Source organism: Sus scrofa, chromosome 14 (assembly GCF_000003025.6).
Source record: "Sus scrofa isolate TJ Tabasco breed Duroc chromosome 14, Sscrofa11.1, whole genome shotgun sequence".
Lineage (NCBI taxonomy): Eukaryota > Metazoa > Chordata > Mammalia > Artiodactyla > Suidae > Sus > Sus scrofa.
The window spans coordinates 77,390,554-77,413,795 of NC_010456.5; the positions used below are offsets into that span (position 1 = coordinate 77,390,554).

The window sequence follows — 23,242 nt, forward strand, 5'->3', positions numbered from 1 at the left end:
CAGGAACTCCCTTCCTTCTTTTTTTTTGTAATTTGAATTTTCTTGATTCCTCCCAGTGAGGCCAGGAATGCTCTGAAGTTTCCACAGATTGGAATTAATTATTTGTATAACACAATCTGAGCTACCCTTTCTTTGCTTTTGGAAATGAACTTTGCTTTTCCTCCTAGGCCCCCAGGAAGACAAGCTGAGGGTCTTCTGAAGCTGCCTCAGGCCCTGTGGATGGGATTTGCCCACCAGCCCACTCAGAGGGGAGCCAGAATACAGTGAGTACCCAAGGGGCTAAGAGAGTATGTCCCACTTGGGGCTGGACTGGGGCTGGGCTGGGCTGGGTGGGAGGCCGGGGTGGGCTTAGATCTCATTGTGATCTTGAATGCTGAGGCTACTGACCTCTGAGGCTAGGATAATACCTTGAAAATTCACTACATTCTCATTACAAGTTGACCATGACTGTTTTGTGGCAGAAGTTGATAGGTCAGGAGAATGGTCTTTTCCTTGTGTACTATGCAGATTTACCTAGAAGGCACAGGTTCTTAGCACTCACTCACTAAGTGCAGCTGCAGTTGCTGAGCAGGTATTTTTTGAGTACCTACCAGTGGTTCCAGTGGTGAACCAGATATTCATGGTCCCAGCCATCAAGCAGCTCAGAGTCAATGAGTTAGGACAATACAGTGTGTCACAGCATGGAAGGAGCAATTGCCTAGAACCTAGACAACATGTTCTTTTATTTTAAAACTGAGTGGCAAAAGCCACACACAAAAAAAATTAAAAGATAAGTGATAAAACGAGAGGAAGAAAATTTGCATGTGTGAACTGAAAAGTTAAATGAATGGGAAAAAAAAAAAAGCCTTCTATTCATTAGAAACTGAGGCCCAAGCAGACAATTCTGTGAAAGGGAAATACAAATGGCTGTTAAACATATGAAAAGGTGCTCAACCTCACTCATAATAAGAGAAATGCAAATTGAAATTTCAATAGGATACCACTTTCACCTTGGCCAAGAACAAAGGTGGATAACACTGCTGTAGAGAGCTGCAGAAGCAGACCCTCTGATATCTCTGTCAGAGTATGCATGGGAACAACCTCTGTGGGGCAGGTGGCAAAATTTGGCCATAGTTGCAAAATTTTATATGCATGTCTTTTTTGTGGCGGGGGGTGGGAGATTGATGGTTATGAAGTCATAGAGCATTTTTTTTCCTTTCATTTTTTTAAGTTTTATGGAAGGAGAGTTGATTTACAATGTTGTGATTATATGCACATCCTCTGACTCAACAATTCCAGTGCTAGGCACTTATCCTGCAGACATGTAAAATTTGCAAAACATCGCACTCAGTGAAAAAAAAAAAAAAAACAAAACAGTATAAAACAGTGCATATCACATGCTCTCAATTGAGTTTATATCTAAAACCATGTGCCTATACCCTAACTTTCTCAGCCTTCCCCCCCTAATGCTGGGGGCATTGTTTCTATGCTTTTAGGACTGTAAGTAATGCTGGATAGATATCTTTTGTGCATGATCTTTGCCTGAATCTCAGATTATTTCTTTGGGACAGTCCAGATTACCAGCTCAAAGAGAATTTATGATAACCACGACAGCTCCCATCACCATTTGTTTAGCAACCTGTTTTTCCTCCCTTCATCCTCACAACAGCCCTCTGAGGGCCCATTTTCTTTGTACTTGAGGGAAGGGCCTTAAAGGACTTGTCCTGGGGCACACAGCTGGAATGGTGAGGATCAGGACTCACATTTGCTTGGCTCCCAAGCCCCTGCTTTATTAGAGTTCACTCATCTGTGTGGGGCATTTTTAAGGCTCCTGATACATGTTGCCACTTTACTTTCCAGAAACCTCATATCAATTTACATTCCCACAGAAAGTGCCAAACTTGCCACACCCAGGCCAGTGTGGGGGATTCTATATTTTCATTTTGCTAATACAGAAGAGAAAAAAAATCGGGTCGCACACATCTTCAATATATAGATCTGAACATTTTTCATATGTTTATTAACTATTTATACTTTCCCTCATGTAAGTATTTGTGTTGGATTATGTATGCTTTGAAATATATCAAACTTTCTTTAAAATGTTTCATGTCAATTCTCACCTAGTCTCAGTCAAAACGCTGGCTCATGTGGGCAAAAGCAGCAGGGGAAGCAACCAGATGGGTTATTCTGGCTCCTGTGTCTTTGGCTTTACACCGGAGATCCAAGTCCAGGAGTTATTTGGGACGCCTGTGGGAGAAACCACCTTCAGATTGAGAAAGGTGGTAGCAAGAGCTGGATGTGATGCTTAAACAAAACCCATACTGTACCACCTATGTATTAATTGCTTTCTGCTAGACCAGCAAATATCTGAGGTTGTCCTTGCTGGAATGGCCCTTTCCTTCTGCACTATAGTTGATATCAGGCTGGTGATGGCCACTCTAGCTGGGGACCCCCTTCCCTGCCCCCCAAATGTGCCAATAAGCAGGCACATTTTCAGCACAGAGCAGAGCTTGTCCAGAAGGGAGCCTGTCATGACTCAGGGCATTAAGGGTTGTCACTGCTTTGGCTCTGGTTACTGCTGTGGTGTAGGTTCCATCCTTGACCTGGGAACTTCCTCATGCCTAGGGAGCAGCCAAAACGGGGGAAAAAAAGAAAAGAAAGGAGCCTGTCAGTTTCTAGAACCTTTGCCTGATTGCCCTGCCTCCTTCTGTGCAGGCCGCTGAGGTCATGACCCTCCGAGGCGCAGAGGCCACACCAGGCCCAAGCCTGGCCCTGCCGGCCCTGCCCAGGGAGGTGGCGCGCTCCAGGAGGCTGGCGGGTTGGGAACAGAGGCCAAGGCAGCTGGCACAGAGAGGGCGCCCGGGAGGCTCCTGCCAAAGCTCGGTTTTGTGAGCCTGACAGCGGCCCTTCGGCAAGGTGAATTCTTTCAGAAAGGGACTTATTCACACGCTACCAAGATATCCGCGATCTACTGAATTCACGCAAAAATTAAAACAGCTGCCGGGCTGACTTAGCAACTTGCAGACACGCAGCTGATACGCCTTTGCGCGGAAAAGGCCCCACCCGCCCCAGCCGCAAGGGGGTCTGGAGGGAGTTGTTCTGTAGCCTGCGGCTCAGGGCCTGATCGTGACAGCTGAGTGACTTCGCTGGCGAGGTGGGCTGCGGAGTGACCAAGGCCACAGCATTGTTGGTGGCAGGGACGCCAAAGGCTGGAGGGAAGGGCGCGGCTGGTGAGGCTTTGTGCCCAGAACCCACTGCCCCAGCAGCTGCCTGCGGGAAACTCTGTGTCCTCCGTTGCGCCTTCGCTCCTTCCTCCTCTCTCTTGTCGGAATTAAGGGAGGCTTTGGCCAGCCCCAAATTGGTTATTCCAGTGTCCTCACAGCCTGGAAGCCTTTGGGCCTCTGACCTGAGACAATGGTTTACTTCCGTCACTCCCAGCAATACCTTCTCCTTCGCTAGGACTCTTTCATTCTGCCCCAGAGGCCACTTGGCCTTTCTGGCCTCCTGCCTTGGTGTCTTCCCATCCTTGGCGGAGCCAGCCTCCTCTCTGGCCAAGAGCCACCGGCTTCCGTGCCTGGTGAGGCCGTGTGTGCCTCAAGTTTGCTTCTGGTCCACAGGCACCAGGGGGGCAGCGTGGGGAGAGCAGGTTGCTCAGTGCCTGCTTGGATCCCCCTTCCCCCCACCCCCACCCCACCCCTGCCCCCCGCAACAGCTCCTCCAGGGCCACCCTTGAGGAGCAGTGACTGCAGGCCTGGACTTGAGTTCAGACTTAATTGAGGGGTAAGAAGAGGGAATTCTGACCCCCTGCCAAGCTCTCAAGGCCACAGTTTCCTTGTCTGTAAAATGGGGGATAATAGCAGTATTTAAAAGGGATTTTTGTGAGCATCAAATGAGCCAATTCAGGGAAATCACTTAGCACTGTAAGTACTCCGTAAGTGGTAGCTATTATTAATAATATTGTTACACCAAGCACTCAAAAGCCATGCTCAGCCAACATGCTCCCTCAGTCCACTTCAACATCCTGCGTTCCCACACTGTTTATCCTGAGAGGTTTTGAGTGGAGCCACAGAATTACACAACTTCATGCTCTACATGAGTCCCCCTATTCCTTTAATTGACAGGAACAAAATGCACTTCTCCTAGCTGCCTTGCAAATCAGCTCCTAGGTCATTTGTCATTTCTTAGAGCTCTAAGACTAGGCTGAGAAACTGCAAAAAAGGGCACTGAGTGGACTAGGGCAGAATTTCTTCATCCTAAGAAGCAGCCATTTTCTCAAGAAACATCCATATTTTGAAAAACTCAACTTACAGTGGTGACAGAGTTTAATTATTTGGAAGCCAACAAAAGCAGGGTGAAGTATGAAGGTGATTCCAATTTGCTTTTTCTACTGTGTTCAGAAACACCATAGATTGTAATCTGAGAATAACACTACCATCCCAGGATTTCTCAGCTTAATTCACATGGAGGGGGGAATGGATTCACTTTTTAATTCTTTCCATCTCATCAACAGTTTTGCTAACGTATTCTGGGGAAGGTCCAAAATAACATAATATATCTGATATGTCCACCACAATCATGGCCAATGGACAGTCAGTCAGCTTGGAAAAAAGGATAACTAGTGAGGAGGGGTGCTTTTACCTCAATGACACAGCTACTGAGATTTTTAAAAGGTATTGCATTTAGGGAATTATTATTATTATTATTATTATTGTCCTTTTAGGGCTGCACCTGTGGCAAATGGAAGTTCCCAGGCCAGGGATCGAACCAGAGCTACAGCCTACGCCACAGCCACAGCAACGCTGGATTCGAACAAAGTCTGTGACCTACATACCGCAGCTCACAGCAACAGTTGATCCTTAACCCACTGAGCTGGACTGGGGATCGAACCTGCATCCCCATGGATACCATCGGGTTCGTTACTGCTGAGCCACAACAGGAACTCCGCATTTAGGGAATTATTAATTTAGGTTCTGCTACACTACTACCTGCTGTAGTAGAAAAACTTCAACACACATCTCTTCGGCGTAACACACCAAAATTTATTTCTCCTGTTACATGTTAAAACCTATTGTGGGGTGAGGGAGTCTGCTCCATTCAGTCACTCAGGGGTCTAGGCTGATAGTGGCTCTGCCAATTTGTAGCTCCTCATCTGGAATACATGGCTTCTGAGATGCTTCAGCAGAGAAAGAGTGGAACAGAGAACGACCACTCTCGTTCTTAACTTCCTTGATGCAGAAGTAATACATAGCACTTCTACTCATCGTCCATTAGCTGAAACTAGCCACATGATCTAACCTAACTGACTGGGAGGCTATGAAATGTTGGGGAGCACATGGAATATTTGGTGAACACTAATCTCTCTGCCATAGGTTGAGATGCTACAAACTACAAGTAAACTTGGAATTGTTATTTCCAGTCACCAGCTATGATTGAGGAAACACAATCAGAAGCCATTATAGACTATTAACTAAAGGTTATTATTTGATATGTGGCACTGCAATTGAAAGAAAACGGAAAATATCAGCCCTAGCTAGTAGATAATGCCAAGTGACATCAGCCACTGAAGTGAGCCAATGGAGCAGAACAATAGGTTACAAACTCCAGAAGTAGGTAGCTAAAGCAGTTATGAGAGTAGAGGGGAGCTCCTCAAAGTATGGTATTCTTTTTTGTTTGTTTGTTTGTTTGTATGCTTCTATATCCAAAGCATATGGAAGTTCCCAGGCTAGGGGTCAAATTAGAGCTGCAGCTGCCCACCTACGTCACAGCCACAGCAACACAGGATCCAAGCCACATCAGGGACCTACACCACAGCTCACAGCAATTCCAGGTCCTTAATCCACCGAGTGAGGCCAGGGATCCAACCCACATCGTCATGGATACTAGTCAGGTTCCTTACCCCTGAGCCACAACAGGAACTCCAAAGTATGGTATTTTTGATCTTAGAAAGAGAGAAACTGAGATGATTTCAAGCCTGTGGGTATATATACATTTGGTTTTCTCTGGTGTGTGTGTGTGTGTGTGTGTGTGTGTGTGTGTGTGTGTGTGACTAAATATATCCATTGGTCAAATGCTGAAGTGTTAAATGTTTAAAGACACTCCCCAACAAACATACATAGCTTAGAAAAAGTGGTTTTAAGATTCGCAGACTTAAGAGAACAAACTTGTGGTTGCCAAGGGGGAGGGGGTTGGGGGAGGGAAGCAGTAGGAGGTTGGGGTCAGCAGAGGTAAGCTATTATATATAGAAAGGATGAACAACAAGGTCCTACTGTATAGCACAGGGAAATATATTCAGTATCCTATGATGAACCATAATGGAAAAGAGTATTTCAAGAAAGAACATATAACTGAGTCATTTAGTTGTTCAGCAGAAATTAACACAACATTGTAAATCAACTATACTTCAATTTTTAAAAAAGTAGTTTTAGATTAGGTACAGGAAGTACAGTTTTACAGTGGTTGGGGAATATGTTTATCCATCCTTCATATATTTAATGCCTCATGTGTAAGACACTAAATAAGAAATATTTGAGCTTATGAGGTTTACAGTCTATTTATGAATTTTATAAGATAGGCTTTAGGTAAGCAGATAGATAACATATCCTTAACCTTTTATTTTACTTAACATCATTTATTAATGCCATGTGCAAGGCAATTCCGGGAATATAAAGATGAACCCAGTCCCAACCCTGAAAGAGTTTCTGGCTGAGGTAGTGGCAATCAAGCTCGACCATGTTCTCCCACAAGCAGTCTCATTACTAAGGCATGGAGCTGGTTAAATGGCTTACCGGGCTGATCCTCTTGGCCTTCTTTGGAGTGTTTTAGACTTGCTAACTTGAATGATGGGATGTTGACTGCACTGAGGACCTTATAGATGGAAAGTCTGTTCCAAGACCTCTGTCTGCAATTATGTTGAAAAACTGGTTTATTTCCAGGCATGGAATGATTTTCATGCATGCAAACTCTCTGAGAAGTCTCAATATCCTAGTAAGTCCTAGGAAGTTACTACTTCAGCTTCCTTACCTGAAAATTTTATCCCAACCTCAGTCACAATAGAAATATTGACTGAGGCGAAAAATTAGAATACATACCAAAATATTATCTTTCAGTGGCAGGACCTGCAACTGATTTGTCCTCTTTCCCTCCTCCTTTATTATCCACACTTTCTATGATATATATGCATAAAGATTTTATTATTAAAAGATGTGCTAGGGAGTTCCCGTCGTGGCGCAGTGGTTAACGAATCCGACTAGGAACCATGAGGTTGCGGGTTCGGTCCCTGCCCTTGCTCAGTGGGTTAACGATCTGGCGTTGCCGTGAGCTGTGGTGTAGGTTGCAGACACGGCTTGAATCTGGCGTTGCTGTGGCTCTGGCGTAGGCCAGTAGCTCCAGCTCCGATTCGACCCCTAGCCTGGGAACCTCCATATGCCTCGGGTGCGGCCCTAGAAAAGACAAAAAGACCAAAAAAAAAAAAAAAAAAAAGATGTGCTAGGAGAAAAAGAAAGATATTCAGAAGTTTCACTCTTTCAACAATTCTTTAGGCACGTGACATATAAGAATAATGACCTTTTGGGAGTTCCCATCGGGGCTCAGTGGAAGTGAATCTGACGAGTATCTATGAGGACACAGGTTCGACCCCTGGCCTAGCTCATTGGGTTAAGGATCTGGAGTTGCCTTGAGCTATGGTGTAGATCCCAGGCTTGGCTTGGATCTGACGTTGCTATGGCTGTGGTGTAGGCCGGTGGCTATAGCTCTGATTCAACCCTTAGCCTGGGAACCTCCACATGCTGCCTATGCAGCCTTAAAAAGACAAAAAAAAAAAAAAAAGAATAATGACCTCTTGGGAATCACAGGGTAAGTTGACGATAAATTACTAAGGGCAGAGATTTGTAGTCTGCTATGTAAATATGTTGGAGGATTTGGGACCTGGCTCAGAATTTAGAGATGCTATAAAGTACTTCCCTTATTTAATCTATAAATTGATTTAACAAATATTTATTGAGCATCTGCTATGTACCAGGCATTGTATTAGGTTCTGAGAACAAAGCTGCGTACATAGGCTTACTATCTCATAGGAAACCCAAGTTTTAAGACATTGCTACTCTGTGATTTGCTCAAGGACACACATGAGTTGGTGGCAGAGATGGATAAAAATCTGGTGACCTGCTTTTATTTGAGTGCTCTCTTCCATCTTTCTTTGCCGCAGCCCCTCTGCGCTGTATATTTTCTTTCTGCATTAAAGACAGAATAAGAGAAAACTATCTTCAATTAGTTGAGCAGATTAGGTTGGGCATATTGGAGAAAACTGTTAATGGTTATATTGAACCAGATCTATATTTCAGAGTTCCCCATTATGTAGCTCAGGGGTAACAAACCTGACTGGTATCCACGAGGATGCAGGTTTGATCCCTGACCTTGCTCAGCTGGGTAAGGATCTGGCATTGCTGTGGCTGTGGTGTAGGCTGGCAGTTGCAACTCCAGTTGGACCCCTGGCCTGGGAACTTCCATAAGCCGTGGGTGAGGCCCTAAAAAAACCAAAACCCAAAAAACAAAAAACTATATTTCTTACCCCTGGAAAAGTTTAAAATAGTCCAATGATTTCTAAATGCACTCTGGTCAGATAGCCAGATTCAGAGGAAAAGTTACACTGTCTGCATAGAATTTAAAAAAAAGAAGAACGATAATATAATGTTGATATAAAGTCACTCACTTTCCTTTCATGGGAGGCACTATCCTTTATTCAGAGTGTCCTTTCTTTTCTTTAATAATGCAATTATTCTTTTTTTTTTAATGGCAATTAGTTCTTCTTCTTCTTCTTCTTTTTTTTTTTTGGCTTCATTCACAGCATTGACCCAAGTCACAGCAGCAACAAATCTTTAACTGGGGGGCCACCAGGGAACTCTAGCTCTTTTTAAAAATGTCCTTATTATCAACATTAAAAGTTGGCAACTCTGTCATTTTCCCCACATTTCAAAATCCAAAGGACTGGGAATCACTAAAATAAATATTGGGGTAATTTGGTTTTTCTTTGGTATAGCCTAGTACTAAAAACTGAGTCTTTTTTTTTTTTCTTTTTAGGGCCGTACCTGCAGCATATGGAAGTTTCCAGGCAAGGGGTCAAATCAGAGCTGTAGCTCCCACCCTACACCACAGCCACAGCAACTCAGGGTCTGAGCCATATCTGTGACCTACACCACAGCTCATGGCACCCACCGAGCAAGGCCAGGGATCATTCATGTATAGTCATGGATACTAGTCGGGTTCGTAACATGCTGAACCACAACAGGAACTCCAAAAACTGAGTCTTTTTTAAGACTTTCTTAAGTCTCAAAATAAAAAGATCTCCAAGAACTCTGCTCTCTCAGTAACCTTTAGCTAACTTTATGATATTTTACCACCCTCCTGTCTTCTTCAGAGTTTCTCACTTGATGCTGAGGCATCCTCCTAGTTTATATAAATCAATTGTTCTCTACATTAATTTTATTTTGTCTTTTTGCCTTTTCTAGGGCCTCTCTGGCGGCATGTGGAGGTTCCCAGGCTAGGGGTCTAATCGGAGCTGTCGCTGCCAACCTTACGCCAGAGCCACATCAACGTGGGATCCGAGCCACGTCTGCCACCTACACCCCAGCTCACGGCAACGCCAGATCTTTAACCCACTGAGCAAGGGCAGGGACCGAACCCACAACCTCATGGTTCCTAGTCAGATTCATTAACCACTAAGCCACGATGGGAACTCCTACAATGATTTTAAAGCATAGGGTGCTTTAAAAAAATACTGATGAATGGGCCCCATCTCCAAATATTCTTCAGTCGCCTCAGGTGGGACTCAGTGCTAGGCTGATTGAAAATTCCTCAGGTGCTTCTCATGTACAGCCAGGGATGGTAACCATTGGTATGGATGGTGTTTATTAAGTAGCTTCTTTGTGTCAGGCACTAGGATAGTTACACAGATGAACAAACTGGACTATGCAGTTGCAAAGTTAATTAGGAAAACAGCCTGGCAAACTGTGACAACAGTGTAGCAAGTGCTCTCTTTTATTCCATTAGTCCACAAATAATAACAGAGCACTTAATAAGTGCCAGGCCTGGAGTAAAGATTGGCTTCGAGTCCTGTAGGCTACCTGCAAAGCCCAGGGAAATCTCACAGAAGAAGCTGCAGCCAAGAAGGGATTTGGAGGAATCTTTTTTCAATGTCTTCATCAGATAAGATAGAGAAGGCAGGCCTGGCTGCAGAGGGAACAGTGTGTGCTGGGCACGGAGGAGTATGTGGCTGGGAGGAGCTGGAGATAATGGCTGGGGGCAGATGTGTATAGCCTTAGTGGTAGGCTGAGAAGTTTAGACTTGGTCTAGAATGCATTTAAAAGACGCTAAAGGTTTTTAAGCTGGGACAAATAAGGTGTGAGTGCACAATACTGGTATTTAAAATCACTCGGCTGTTCGTACACGGCTATAGCATGAATTCGCTAGCCTATCTAAAATTAATGGTTTGACTGATCATGCCCCATCGCCTTTGCCCTTTACTGACATAATCAGACACGATGATCTCATGGGGATACAGTTTCCACTCAATGAAGAGAGAGGAGTCCATGTGGCAGGTGGAAGGAAGGATTCCATGTGGCCGTGTAGACCAATATTTTTAAAGTGACTAATTGGATGTAATTAGAATTCATCATGGGCTGTGGCCTAGACAGATCAGTTCAGGGTTCCTGCTTGGTGCCTCCTTACGCAATTTCTTTCAGAAGGAGTTGTCAGTGGTGTGTCTGTGGATGTGATCCTGCTTATCAGGCTGTTTGTAAACAAACCCCAAAGATCAAACCCCTCAGGTTCCCTTCAGCTCCTGAAGCTACTTTGCATTCTTTTTTACCTTTACTCAGGACTCAAGGACAAATAAGTCAGACCATGGAATCATCTCAATACTAGGGACTATATATAACTTACTGGCTAAGATGCTCACAAAAGAAATACTCCTTTTCAGTTGGGAAAGAAGAGGATTCAGCCTAGGCTGGTGGTTCTCAAATCAGTGACAATAAACTTCAAGCCAAGTCATGGGCTAAAAATGCAGATTTGGGAGGCTCACTACAGACCAACTGAATCAGAATTTGGGGCTAGGCCAAGGAGCTTGTATTTTAAGCACTCGTTCCCAGATCTTTCTAATGCCACCGATCTGTGGATCACACTGAGCAGTTCTGGCCAGTTGGCAACTATTTTGAGGGAGGGAGGAGGACTGGTCAGATGGGCCCCTGGATTCCTAACCCTTCAGCACATTTAGCTTGCAAATGTTGCACTATGCTTTGTTTTCAAGTTATTTCTAGGTGAACTCCTTAATTGAGCTGTTTAGCTCCACAGAGGACTTGAGATCACAGATAAAGAGAGAGGTTTAGGAGTTAGCATTAAGTGTCTTTAGCTGTGTCTCTGTTATCCTTTCCAGTCCCACTTATCTGAAGAGCCAGGATTTCTCAAAGGACACGTCAAGAGTATCAATGGGAAAGCAACACACTCCCTTTCCTTGCCATGTCGGTTAGAGAACTATGCTTGTTAAGAATCTCAGAAAACACATCAAGATGTTGGATAAAGAGATTTCCCTTTTTGGGGTTCCCTAGCTCCTGTTTCCAGGAGCACAAATTTAGGCAAATAAGACCCATTTCTATCTAAGGTGTCTGCTCATGTCTTGATGCATGTGGCTAACTCATTAGTGATATCAAGTGTTAGATGCTCATAAATCTCCCACAATTCATTGGCTGAAGACATCTTAAATGTGGACTTTTGACTTTTATTGTCTTTGGTTGGTTCTTTAGTATACTTTAGTTTGAATGTACAGATTTGGGTTTTGGAACTTGTTTTTAATTAAGACTTGGTTTATTTTTATTGCTTGAGATAAAGTGCAGTCTGGGGGACTCAAATGTAAGTTGCAAAATAAAGTGCATCTGGGCAGACCATAGGGGGAAAAATAGAACATAAATGCTGAAGTGTCTGCCAGGATTTTTAAGTTTACTTAGTAACTTCTTGGAGAATAAAAATCCCAGCACCTGCATTATAAAAAAAGCACACCTTATAAATGTCCTTCTCTTTGAAATACCTAAATGAACTAGACTGAATTATGAACTAAATGGGCTTGTAAAAATTTACCTTGAGCCAGCTACTGAAGATACTAAATAAAAGAGGTAGAGAGTCTATGAGGAAACTCAACCTGCTGTTTGTTTGTTTTATCAGTAATGTAACTCAAAAGTAGCCAAGCCGATGGCGGATGGTGGAGCTTTCCCTGTGTTTTGTTTCCCTGAGCAGAGCGGGTGAATGCCAAGATTTAATCTAAAGAGGTTTGTGTTTTAAAAACTAACAACGAAGTAATAAAACACCTATAAAAGGGATTTATAATGGAACCAGTGACAGTTTTGAGTGTTGTATTACAACTCTTTTGCTCCCCTAGCCCTTTTTCTACCCTTTCATCCAACTCTGCTCTTTGTCTTAGCTCCTTTCTCACCTTGCTGCCAAGAAGCATTTAAGCAGGGGCAGCTCACACCCCAGAAGAACAGACCATCTTTAAAAAGTGTGTTGAGCTCTGCACTGGATGCCTGGGCTGTGCTGCTTGTTTTGTTTGACATAAGTTGCTTTAACAAAGTACCTACCTAGTTTGTACAGTGGTTTCTAAGGGGAAATGCACATACTGCTGCTGCCTCAGTGTCAATGCCATGAGGATGCCTGAGTAAGCCTGGGGACTCCTCTCCCTGGCACCTTGTGTTACCCTGCCAGGGCCCAAGTTAGCCCTGGGTCAGACTTCTGTCAACAGGTGGTTTTCCACCTAGGCCACCATGCTTGAAACTTGGTTCTTTTACAAAGCCATAGTTTTCCTCCCCCTCACGAAGAAATGGCGCCTCGGAAGGGAAACTTTGTGCTCAAACTCTGTAGGAGCCATTTCTTGAGCCCACTTTTTCTATTTTCTGAAGTCTCCCCGGCCAGCATCCCACCCCACCCATATTCGGGAAGAACGAGGGACTCTCTCTTCAGAGTCTGGAGGGCGCTGGGAGGCATGTGGGCAGCGTCAGAGTGGCCTCGTCTGGGCGGCCAGAGGAGCCCCCAGCCTCCCTCTCGTGGGCCTCAGGAACTCGGGGGGCCCAGGGGAAGCCTGGAAAACCGAACTTCGCCATCAGCCTTCCTCCGAGCGCTGGCTAGAGGAGAGGGGGGAAGGGCCCCCCAGCCGTCTCCCCCGACTACCCCCGCCCCCCAGCCCCTCTGCCATCCGGCTGCACCGCCCAAGAAAGCACTCAGAACGCAGCTCTGAGCTTTCCAGCTCCTCGCCGGCCGGGAGAGGGCATCTTGAGGGGCAGCTTCCCCCTCCAGCCCGCGTCTGACATCCCCACTCCCACCCAAGGATGCCGCCGCCGTGCCCTGTCCGCAGTCGCTGAATGTCACTGCTCCCTCTTTCTCCTGATCAGGGTAGACACAGCTCCTGAGGCACCCCCCACCCCAAAACTGCCGCGACCACCCGAGGGTGCAAGGCCCGGGCGGAGGACGAAGTTTGGGGCCCACAGCGGCGGGAGGGGGGGCGCGTTGCCGAGGACCGCACCTCTCAGTCCCAGCCCTGGCGGGCACACTCCCCGCCCCAAACGGCCCAGGCGTCCCCATCTTCCCGCGGACACCGGCATCCCCGCCCTCCCCCAAGGGCGGCAAGCGGAGCCCCCCAGGGCGGAGGCAGGTACCCCCGGGGCGGGGACTGGGGCGGGCGGGGTCCAGGCTGCGCCCCCGGCCGGGCCGGGCGGGCTAGCTGGCGGCGCGGGGGGAGCGGGGCTGGGCGGCGCTGCCTCGGGCTCTGTGCGCTGCAGCCCGGAGCCGAGGAGGAGGAGGCGGAGGAGGAGAAGGAGGCGGCGGCGGTGGGTCCCGGGCGGGGGGAGCGCGGCGCTGCGGACCCGGGCGGCTGGCAAAGGACGAGGCGGAGGCTGAGGAAGGCAGCGGGGAGACCCAGGCTGCAGCAACAAAGGGCAGCAAGCGATTGGCCGGGCTGCAGGCGAGGTTAGCCGGGGACTCGGGTGGCTGGAGGCAGCGGCGAACGGTGCACGTGCTTGCAGACACGGGCGAGTGTGGAGCCGGGGGGTGCACGCCCGGCGGGTAGGGGCTTGTTCCCCCTCGGCATGGGATGGCGAGGAAGCTGCAGCGACATCGTTCTGTCTGCACTCGGCCTGGGGCTTGCAGGGTAGGGGTGCGTTGGGGGTAAGGATGCGAGCCAGGGGGCGGGCGAGTAGTCGCCCGGGACGGGACGGGAGAGGGTGGAGGAGGGGGCGGGCAGGAACGCTCAGGGCGGCGCGCCCGTCCGCGCGCTCCACCGCAGGAGCTGGCGACTGAGAACCTCGAATTTTAACTTCGCGTGCCCGCCCGCGCGCGCCCGCCCGCGCCCACCCCTAAATCCTGCGGCCGCCGCCAGCGATCAGCTCTCACACAAACTTTAGCTGCGGGCTAGGGGGTTTGGGGTTGAGTGGGGGAGGGGAGAGGGAAAAGGCCCTCTGATTGGCGTTGTCTGTAGCCAATAAGGCCAAGGACCTCTCCTGCGAGTAGACCCAATCTATTTCTAGAGATCGAGGGGGCGGGTAGGCGGAAGTAGAGGTGGCGCGGTGTCTGGGAGACAGAAAAAGGGCTAGACCAATAGGTGCCCAGGAGAGGCGGGCCCAACGGTCTGTTGATTGGTACTGGCAGTGGGCCCTCCCCCGGGGTGGTGCCGGAGGGGGGGTTGATGGTTTGAGGGGTGTGTCTATGCGGAGGCGAGATGACCGGCAGGATACTGCCCCAATGGGCTGCAGAGTGGTTAGTGTGTGGGTGACGGACAGACCCGTAGGCCAACGAGTGGCCCTAAGTGTCTGCGGTCTCGTCCAATGGAGCAGCGCCGGGGCGGGGCCGCGGCTCGGGTTTAATGAGACTCCATTGGGCTGTAATCAGTGTCATGTCGGATTCATGTCAACGACAACAACAGGGGGACACAAAATGGCGGCGGCTTAGCTCCTACCCCTGGCGGCGGCGGCAGCGGTGGCGGAGGCGACGGCACCTCCTCCAGGCGGCAGCCGCGGCTTCTTTCTCAGGCAGCGGCAGCGCCCCTGGCAGGCGCGGTGGTGGTGGCGCGCGGCCAGGTCTGTCACCCACCCCGCGCGTTCCCAGGGGGAGGAGACTGGGCGGGAGCGGGGGGGGGTATCGGGGGCTTGTGACGCCCCTCCCACAGGCCTCTGCGCGAGGGTCACCGCGGGGCCGCTCGGGGTCAGGCTGCCCCTGAGCGTGACGGTAGGGGGCGGGGGAAAGAGGAGGAGGGACAGGCCCCGCCCCTCAGCAGGGCCTCCAGGGCAAGGGGCGTGGCTTGAGGGTGAGGGGCGGGGCGTTATCGGGTGGGGGCGGGGCTCGGGTGGTCGGAAGGCGGGGGTTTGGTGGGGTTTTCTTAGCGGGAGTGACCTAGTCGGAACGGTGGGGGGGCCAGTGAGTGTCTGGGAAGGATTAGTGAGGGGGTGGATAGGAGGGGAAACTGAAGGTGTGCTGGCAGGTGCAGAAGGGAGAGTAGGGAGAGGTGCAAATTTGGAGATGTGGGAGGAAGATGGAGGGGCAGGTGAAATGGTGCAGAAGGGTGAGATTGCATTTATCTGGTGGCAGAATAAGAATGGATTTGGGTGTGGTGGATGTGGAGTAGAGTTGAGAAAGCACTGTAGAGTAGATATTGCACTGGAGGAAGTATTGGGGAAATGGAGGAATAGGTACACTTTGGTGGAAGGAGATAATCTGGGTGATTTCGTATGTTGGAATAGAAAGGAGGTTTGCTAGCTTTGGGGCATATGAAGCATTAAGAAAACATGGAAGGGTGAGATGGATCTACTTGGGAGAGACTTTGAAAGATTAGGCAGCAGAGTAGAGTTAAACGTGAAGGGAGGCTGTTTAGAACTTGCAAAATATATCTAGCAAAAAATCTCACAATGTCGGGGAATTCAGTGGGATGGGAAAAGGTGAAACGTGTGAAGAAAGATGGGTGGGGCTGGGTGAGTATGATTTGAACTGCACCAGGAGTGAATATGGGGCAAGAAAGGTGTTGGTTTGGGAGACAGGGTTGTTTGACAGGCTGCATTTCTTGGGTGTAACTTGAACTGGAGTCAGGAAAGGGGGAAGGAACGAGGTGTCTCTCAGAGCTTTCATATATACCTTTGGAAAGGCATAGTGTGTTTTTGATTTTATACATTCTTTGATCTGAGCAGAGGGCAGGGAGTGGTGGGAGACAAGGGGCAAAGGCAGAGAGGATGGGCTAGATTAAAAATGTGGAAGATAGGGAAAGAGAACCAAGTTTGAGGTGGAGGTGCGGGGAAATTCAAGATAAAGAGTACATGAAGACATCCCCATATGTTGGCAGGAGGTGGGAGTAGCAAATGGGAATTAGTTATGTTGGGATAGTGTTAGTTGTGTGGGAGTCCACAAAAGGTGTGTCTGTGTTTTGTATGACTGTGAGTAAAGTAGGTCCTTCCTGTCTTACTTGAGTACCCTAGATTTCCCTGGATAGCTCTGAAATAAAACATTCCATTCCTTTTTTATTCATAAATTCTTCACATTTATCAAAATGAATTGGGGCAGTTTTTTCACGCCATTAAGAAGCGAAGGGTAATATTGCATGTTTCGTTAAAGGATAAGTTTTTTTCAGAGATTATGTGACTTTATTCTGAAGGCAAAAAATAAAAAGGAAACTCTGAAATTGCGTATGTTTGCATTACCAAACAAACATTTGCTTTGGTTGTTACAATGACAGCCTCATGGTAAAACTAGGAGAGAAAATGAGGCTAAGACAAGGGATGAGATTCTTACCTGAGAACTTCTACTTAGGGTTGAAGACTGCGAAGGTGAAGTGAAAAAAAGAAGAAAAGATAGAGGCAGAGGAAGGTTTAAACATTAAAGGAGGAGCCTAAGGGAATGACTGTGGTGGTGACGATGAGGTCATTTGAAGTTTTGCCTACCACCCAAGCCCAGGCCTCTGACTAGAGTGGATGTGATGTCATTGCTGTTACAACAAATGTTTATCTTGAGCTGCTTGTGACAGTAAGGTGGGAACTGTCAGATGTAAGGCACGACATGAATGAAAGGTAAAGGAAGGTGATTGAGAAAGTTCCATAAATAGTGCTACCATACTTCAGAAACTGACATGGACTGTCGAATACCAGTTAGAAGACGACTTACCTTCCTGATCTGGCTTTATTAAATGCCAGGATTCCCGACAGGTGACTTTTCAGTCTCTAAGATAGTTCTTTACATAATACTTTCAGTTTTCTTGTATAGAGATGCCTGTAATTTTGTCAAGTGAGAGAAAAGGAATTGTCCTATGAAGCAGGGATGTGTGAGCTATAGTGATCAGTCTTTGCTTGTAAATGATGCCTGGATGGGAGAAAGAAGTATGAGGAAGGGCTGTTTCTTCCCCCTAAATGCTTTAATTTGCATTTCCAAAGCATCTTTAAGTGCCTTTTTATAGGACTCTCACAATCTTTGCATCTCCAATTTTTGTATCATCCATTCCACTGTTGCCAGATATTTGAGTTATTTCTCACTTGGGGAAATTGTGAACTCAGCTGTTGTTGCTGTTCCCTTCTCCTTCATCTGGTACACACATGCACAGGTCTGTCTAAAGTGTACACTGAGGGACAGAATAGTGGCTTATAGGCAGCATGACCATTTATGCCAGCTTAGGCCTGTTGTCCCGGTGTAGTTAGTGATATGGCACCTTTAGTTCTCAGAAGGGTCTGGATCTGGATGATGAGCTGTATGGTTGCCCTAGTCATGTGGTATGCTTGTCTTCAGCTTTACTAGGTACCAGTCAGACTGTTTTCCAAAGTGTTGTAGTGATGGACGGGAGTTCCTTGGCTTCTTGTCCTTGCCAACTTGACTCAGTCTTGTTACCTTTTCAAATTAAGCCAATCTGGTAAACCTTGCATTTACCTGATGAGTAAATGAGTATTCAGGTCGAACAACTTTTCAGGTGTTTGTTGGCTATTTGTAAAGTTCCTGTTTAAGTCTCCACTCCCCGCCCCTGCCACCTTTTGTAAATTGGGCCTTATATCTTTTATTGCTGTTTAGAAGTTCTTTATTTACTCTGGATACAGATTCTTTGTCCTCTGTGTGTATGTTACAAATGTGTTCTTCCATGCTCTGGCTTGCCTTTTCACTTTTTATGGTGTCTTTTAATGAACAGAAGTTCTTAATTTTAATGGAGTCACATTTATTGGTCTTTTCTTTATGGCTAGTGCTTTTTGTGTCTTGTTTTAAGACTCTTGTCCTACCCTCAGGTTAAGTAGATATTCTCCCATGCAGTATTATCTTCTCAATGCTGTGCTGACCTTAAAAGGTGTATGATTATGATATATGAGTATGAGTGCACTCTTCTTGACTCCATCCTCACCATTACCCATCTATTTTTGCATTTCTTTACTTCTGTTCTCTGCCTTGAATTTTTACCTGTCTGCAGCTACAACTAAGAGCCAGGTGCTGACTTCCCCTGCCTTATAGGAGAAAATGGCCATATAGACAGAAGTTCTGCTAGATTACATTTTACAGGTCTCCAGCTGACTGTTGCCCTTTTTCCTTTTACAAGCTAGCATTTTATTGCGTTCCTGCTACGTGTCTGCTACTATCCTTGATTCTTTCATATTCATTATCTCAATTATTCCTCTTCACAGGTCTCCAAAATGGGAATATACTCTCATTTTCACAAATGAGAAAACAGACTGAGATTGATTCAGTAATGTGTCCAGTATCCCACAGCTTAGGCAGCTGGCAAAGTGGGGCCTTGATCCCTGAACTCTCTAGATCCATCCCATCAGAGCATATCACCTTGTTGAATAAGATTTCAGGAGCCTATTTGATAAGATCCAAAACCAACAAGAATAACTTTTTTACTTTGAGTGTAATATCTTACTTAAAGCACACATAGAGATAATTATGTGAAACTGGATAAAACCATTGACCTGTCTGTGCATATTAAAGTAAGTCAAATTGGAGTAGCAAGTGTACCTTAAGAGGTCCTTGGATGGGCAGTAGAAGTTCCATAAGTCTTTGTATGAAAATATCTGTATGTACATGTGTTCGTTAAAAAAAATAGATCCGGAGTTCCCGCTGTGGCACAGTGGGTTAAGAATCCGACTGCAGCAGCTTGGGTCACTGCAGAGACATGGGTTCAGTCTCTGTCCTGGTGCAGTGAGTTAATGGACCCTTCTTTGCCACAGCTGTGGTGTAGGTCGCAGCTGAGGCTCAGCTCCAGTCCCTGGCTGGGGAACTTCCATATGTTATAAGTGTGGTCATAAAATTAAAAAATAAATAAAAAATGAAAATAAATCTGTAATTTTCTTGAGATTCTTAGAGGGCAACCTTAATTTGTTTTACGGGTCTACTGGATATCCTGTTCAAAGATTTCTGTGATATAGTTACCACAGAATTCTGATGCTGTGTATATTTTCTTATTCTTTTTTTCTGGGGAGGGGGGTCTTTTTAGGGCCACACTGGTGGCATATGGAGATTCCCAGGCTAGGGGTCTAATTGGAGCTGTAGCTGCTGGCCTACGCCACAGCCACAGCAATACTGGATCCTTAACCCACTGAGTGGGGCCAGGGATCAAACCCATGTCTTCATGGATACTAGTCGGGTTTGTTACTGCTGAGCCACAACTGGAACTCCTAAAATGATGTGTATTTTCAAAATAATCTTTTAAAAGTTCAGATGTCAGATTTTTTTCTTAGTATGTTGCTCTCAGTCTTTGTCATTAAATTTCGGTTAAAGCTAATTTGAGATTAGGAGGAAATCTTGGATTGAACAGGAATTTTTAAATGCCAAAAAAAGACACTCTAAATTTAGATGATTATTTCTTAAGTGAAAGTGCTTAGTTATAATATCATCATTACTAATCAGTGTATCCTGGTTCCAAAGGCCTAGTGACTTCAAATGACTTTTCATTTTGTTTTTCAAATCCTCTGTTTTACAAGGGATCAAATTTCCTGTGAGGTTCCTAACAGTGTGATTAAATTTTAGATTCTGAAACTATTGAGCACTTAAGGGCAGAGAGGACTATGCAAACGTAATTCATGGGCTTCACCAGGGGATTTGGGACATGTCTCTACTAATTTATGATGATGATGTTGAAACTAATCTTTGCTAGGGATTATGGAAGCCATAATAGTTTATTGATGGTTCAGTTATTGTTTGTTGAAGCAGATTTACACAATTATAGTTTAATGATATAACAAGGATATTGTCAACTAGGAGAGCATGACATGAAAAATTAAACTTCCAATTAATATAATATGTATTAGTCAAAATGATAATTTTCATGGTGATTTAGCCTCTTAGAAATCCTTGGAAAACATTATTAGCTTATGAATTGAAAACTCCGTATGTTAATGAGTAGTGAGAAAGAACTTAGTATTATTCTGAAAAGATGGGGAATTAAATATTCAATTCAGCTAACATTTATTGAGTGCATACTCTGGGCTTGCTCTTGTGTTAGGCTCATATATATTTGGAGAGATGAAATACTGGTTGCTTTTGTTTGTTCCTTCAGTCATCCTTTCCTCCAACCTATACTGGATGGATACTCTTGCCAGAGTTGTTCAGACATTCAGCCTCTGTGTGTGTGTGTGTGTGTGTGTGTGTGTGTGTGTGTGTGTGTGTGTGTGTGTGTGCTCCACTATACCTTATTGTGTCAATACTCCTGTAGGGGCTTTCTTTTATTTTATCTGTCATGTTCACAGGCCCCAGCCTGGCTTTTGTCACAGCCAACTTTATTTCTTATTAGCAGCACCCCCCGCAACTCTAGGCATGCCTATGGACTTGGTGTCCCTTTTGTCTGACAACTCATTCTTAGCTCTATGCCTTCTCCTAGATTCCCTGCATTCATTCACTGATGCATTCGTTTAACAAATAGGCATTGAACCTCTTATGTTCAAGTTGTAGTCCTGGAAAGTCTTGGGATATACAAAGATGAATCAAACATGAGTCCAGTTCTTAAGAATTTTAGTCTCATAGGGGAGATAAGGTCAGTACCCAAGTAATTAAAATACAAAGTGGAAAATGAATGCCAAAATAAAAGAAAACTAAAAACTTCCTGTTAGAGTAATGCAGGGCTTCTGAGAAGTTGTCTAGGCTGTGAAGGATTTGAATTTGGGTGGAGGCAGTGCTCCATTGTCTTTCAGGGTCTAGTTTAAGTCCCATCCATCCAAGGGGTTCTGCTCATCTATGCTCAGCAAGGTGGAGTCACTTGTTTTTAGATTTTTTTTCCTTCTGTAATCAGAGGAAACTTTTCTTTGAAGTAAATCTTATGGAGGAGCCCATTACATATAGATTATTTAAGGTAGAGAGGCTGTGTTTGATGCAAGGGATTATGGTGGCCCTAGTGTTTAACTCACTAGGGGCACCTCAGGTGGTGCCCATACACAAAGCACTTTCTCACAAGAGATCCTAGGAGCCTAGTTTGAAAACCAATGGAGAGACTAGCTAAAACTGGTTTTAGCATCTGAATTAAAATCTTTCAAGATTTAGTGGTCTGAGGTTTTGAGGAAGTTAGGTCTAAATTTTCCTTTTGCAAATGGAGAAGTAGTGCTACTTTACAGGGTTCTTTTGTTTTTTATTTTAATCTTTTTCTTTCTTTCTTTTGTCTTTTTAGGGCCATACCTGTGGCATATGGAGATTCACAGCCACAGCCACACCAGATCCAAGCTGTGTCTGTGACCTATGCCACAGTTCACAGCAAAACCAGATCCTTAACCCACTGAGGGAGGTCAGGGATCGAACCTGCATCCTCATGGATATTAGTCATATTTGCTTCCACTGAGCCATGACAGGAACTCCTTTTTTTTTTTTTTCTTTGGCCTGCACCTGTGGCATATGGAAATTCCTGGGCCAGGAATTGAATCTGTGCCACAGCAACAACCTGAGCTGCTGCTGCAGTGACAACACCAGAACCTTAACCTGCTGTACCACAAGGGAATTCCCAAACTTAATCATGTTAAAGTGAACAATTCAGTGACATTTAGTACAGTTACAGTGTTTGACTACCTCCTCTAACTTCAAAACATTTTCATCACTCCAAAATAAAATCCCTTACCCATTAAGTAGTTTCTCCACACAACCACCCGACATCCCTGCCCAGGCCCCACTGATATATGTTCTGTTTATGGCTTTATTCTGGATGTTTTATATAAAAGGGATTATATGATATGTAGCTTTATGTGTCTGGCTTCTTTTACAGCATATTTTTGTGATGTAGTATACATCACTATTTCACTTTTTGTGGCTGAATAATACTCCAGTGTATGGCTATATCACATTTGGTTAATCCATTCATCTGTTGATGGACATTAGCCTGTCCACTTTTTGGCTATTGTGAATAGTGACGTCATGAACATGAGTGTACATGTATTTATTTGAGTACTTTCTTGCAGTTCTTTGGGGTATTAGCTAAAAATGGAATTGCGGGGTCATGTGGTAATTTTGTTTAACTTTTTGAGTAACCTCCTATTGGTGCTTAATTGCTTCTTATCCCCATGGCATCTACCATAGGGCTGCACACACAGAACAACATCTCACTAAGTATTTGTTGGTTGTTCTTTGATTAGTATTTATAACCTCACCTCCCGATTCACATGTTTTGGGCCTTGAGCATTGATTTTAGGGGAAATAGATGCATCCAAGACTTGAACTGTTAACAAATATTACCATATGGATGATATTTGATGTTGTCAGACGACAGATAATTTGTTCCCTAAGGATGCTGATTTGAACAATTGTGCTGGGTGGTTATAGAAGAAAAGTTGTGGTCCCTTCTCTTAAGCAGTATATGTTCTGTTTCAGAAGATATTGTTAAGATTTGTAGATTCTCACTCAATTACATAATAGGCTATGAAAAAACCCAGGAGCCTATAAAAGTGAGAGAGCTAAAAATAACTGTTAGCAAGTGAAACTCAGGATGACAAGAGTAAACTCTATTATTAATCTTTATTTTTTTTCTACCACCATTTTTGGCTCACCCATAATCCCATGACTCGAGTGTTATGACATTGATTTTGAAACAACACACAGCTTCAGTAAAAGCTTAGAAGACGCTTCACGTAATATTTATGATTCAGGATATTTTGACTCTTCTTATGCTGACATGAGTATTTCTGAATAGTGTTGATATTTATATAATACTAATGAAGCCAAAAGCTCAGTGTTGGACTAAGCATTTCTCTAGATCTGTTTAGAATAGTTTGTAATGAATGATGTAAATAGTGTTTTATTATAAGAC

General features: G+C 45.3%; 1 protein-coding gene across 11 annotated transcripts in view; it reads left to right on the plus strand.

The window, feature by feature from the left end:
• KAT6B (lysine acetyltransferase 6B) overlaps positions 237-23,242 on the plus strand; it is a 206,885-nt gene continuing 183,879 nt past the window's right edge. The window contains exon 1 of one of the 11 annotated variants that reach the window (XM_021072870.1): positions 237-263. The gene's annotated coding sequence lies outside the window, so the exon portion shown is untranslated. Of the gene's footprint in view, positions 264-13,219; positions 13,667-13,805; positions 13,981-14,675; positions 15,087-23,242 lie in introns of those variants that run through there. The other 10 variants (XM_013983356.2, XM_021072866.1, XM_021072868.1 and 7 more) reach the window with 10 other exon arrangements.